The following is a 2500-nucleotide window of genomic DNA, read 5'->3' as shown; positions in this document are numbered from 1 at the left end:
TGCAGCAGCCCGTGTTGGTTTGCACCTCAAGTCGAGCGGCGGACCAGCCTGAGCCGTTCCACATCCAACCGAGATGCATCGACAGCCTCCATCCGCTTCCCTCCCGGCAATTTCAAGCACTCTTTAACTCTCTTTTCAAAGTCCTTTTCATCTTTCCCTCGCGGTACTTGTTCGCTATCGGTCTCTCGCCCGTATTTAGCCTTGGATGGAATATACCACCCAATTAGGGCTGCATTCCCAAACAACCCGACTCGCTGACAACGCCTCGTGATGCGGCAGGGTCCCGGGCTGACGGGGCTGTCACCCTCTCAGGCGCCCCCTTCCAAGGGACTTGGCCCAGGTCTGCCGCTGAGGACGCTTCTACAGACTACAATTCAGGCGGCACCGCCGCCCGATTTTCATGCTGGGCTCTTCCCGGTTCGCTCGCGGCTACTAGGGGAATCCTTGTAAGTTTATTTTCCTCCGCTTAATTATATGCATAAACTCAGCGGGTGTTCTCGCCTGAGCTGAGGTCGCAATGTTGGAGCTAAATCCACCCTACCCCATGGGAGGACAAGAGAGAGCAAAGCAAGTTCGAGCGATGCCACACAAAGCCCGCATCGGCTAACGCCGACTGCCCATCCAAGGGGACAAGATCACCGCTCGCCGACGCACGCCACGAAACATCGCTTGAGGTATTTCAGCCGACCGCACCGCACGGGGCACGAACGACCAGCTCCACTGCTCCCTAGCATATTGTAGGGAGCGTGTTTGAATGGGATGCGACGCCCAGACAAACGTGCCCTCGACCGAGGCCTCGGGCGCAAATTGCGTTCAAAAACTTGATGATTCACGGGATTCTGCAATTCACACTAAGTATCGCATTTCTCTACGTTCTTCATCGTAACAAGAGCCGAGATATCCGTTGCCAAGAGTCGTTTCCACGTACTACCAAAAAATCGGCCACAAAACTGAATAGGGGCAACCCCCCCACAACAAATGTAAGGCCAAGGGGCAAAAGTAGGAAAAACGCATGAGAGAAATAGAAACAAAGGTGTCTAACCCCCTCACGGGGGGAGTCTCCAACAGAGGACAATCTCCCCCCAGCCCCAAGCCCTCGCAAAAAGGGGTGAAATGTGTGGGACAACGATCGAGAAGGACTAGGGTGTCCACCAGGGAGCTCGCACTGCTTTTAGCCCTTCCCCGACACCAGCGCACAACAATTCCCCCTTTTCTTCGTAGAGCTAGGGACCGAAAGGAAGAGAATAGGGTAGAAAACAAAGCACAAACAAAGCACAAGCCTCCCAAGCCCCGTGCCTTCAGAAAAAGGGGGGAATTGAAGGGGACGACGATCGAGAAGGACGAGGGTGGCCACCCTGGGAGCTCGAACTGCGTTTCGTCCCTCCAGAACACCAATCCACAACAATCCCACCTTTTCTCCGTAAAGCTAGGGGCCACGAGGAAGAAGGGAAGAGAACAACAAGAGAGAAAGGGATATATCAACTGTAGCTACCGGCTCACAAGGGGAGGAGGCTTCAAACAGAGAACAAGCTTCCCCAACCCCCTGCCTTTGCAAAAATGGGGGAACTGCAGGGGACGACGATCGAGAAGGACTAGGGTGGCCACCCTGGGAATTCTCACTGCTTTTTGTCCTTCCCGAACACCAATCCACAACAATCCCACCTTTTCTCCGTAAAGCTAGGGGCCGAAAGAAGGGAAGAAAACAACATGAAAGAAAGAGAGGTATCAAACGCATCCACCGGCTCACAGTGGGAGGCTCAAACAGGGAACAAGCTTCCCCACCCCCGTGCCTTCGCAAAAAGGGGGGGAACTGCAGGGGACGATGATCGAGAAGGACTAGGGTGGCCACCCTCGGAACTCGCACTGCTTTTCGTCCTTCCTGAACACCAATCCACAACAATCCCACCATTTCTCCGTAAAGTTAAGGGGCCAAAAGCAAGAAGGGAAGAAAACAACAGGAAAGCAAGAGATATCAAACATGGCTACCGGCTCACAAGGGGAGGCTCAAACAGAGAACAAGCTTCCCAAACCCCACTCCTTCGGAAAAAGGGGGGAACTGCAGGGGACGGCGATCGAGAAGGACTAGGGTGGCCACCCTGGGAACTCGTACTGCTTTTCGTCCTTCCCGAACACCAATCCACAACAATCCCACCTCTCCTCCGTAAGGCTAGGGGCAAAAGGAAGAAGGGAAAAAAACAACACCAGAGAAACAAAGATCCCAAGAAAAGAGAGAAGCTCAACAGCGCGCCGAGCAAGATGTCCGCTAACCAAAAAGAAATCAAACAAGGCACCCAATCAAAAAAGCGTCCCACCTCTTCACACCCTCCCACATGCATTCATCACAACACCCTTTCCAGCTCTACAACATAGCAAACAACCAAGCAAATAAATCACAACCCAAAAATTGACCAATAGAAAAGACGAGGGCCACGATGAGACCAGTGTCTGGAGCACGTCACTGAGAGGCAAACAGCCCCCCCAACCCAACGACACAAGGCTT

The 2500-nt window shown here is 53.3% G+C and overlaps 2 non-coding genes across 2 annotated transcripts in view; both read right to left on the bottom strand.

Moving 5' to 3' along the window:
• LOC149214798 (25S ribosomal RNA) overlaps nt 1-515 on the bottom strand; it is a 3289-nt gene extending 2774 nt beyond the window's left edge. Inside the window, exon 1 of the ribosomal RNA XR_016251313.1 lies at nt 1-515. This exon is cut by the window's left edge and continues 2774 nt beyond it. This is a non-coding gene — a ribosomal RNA (25S ribosomal RNA).
• A 247-nt stretch (nt 516-762) lies between these two features.
• Nucleotides 763-916, bottom strand: LOC149214797 (5.8S ribosomal RNA). Its single transcript, XR_016251535.1, has one exon. It is a non-coding gene; the product is annotated as a 5.8S ribosomal RNA (ribosomal RNA).
• Between the last annotated feature and the right edge of the window lie 1584 nt (nt 917-2500).

This window comes from Pinus tabuliformis, chromosome 1_1, assembly GCF_031772625.1.
Source record: "Pinus tabuliformis cultivar Carrire ecotype Pingquan chromosome 1_1, CPIR1, whole genome shotgun sequence".
Lineage (NCBI taxonomy): Eukaryota > Viridiplantae > Streptophyta > Pinopsida > Pinales > Pinaceae > Pinus > Pinus tabuliformis.
The sequence above is the reverse complement of the archived record's forward strand: the minus strand, read 5'-3'. Positions and strand labels throughout refer to the sequence as shown.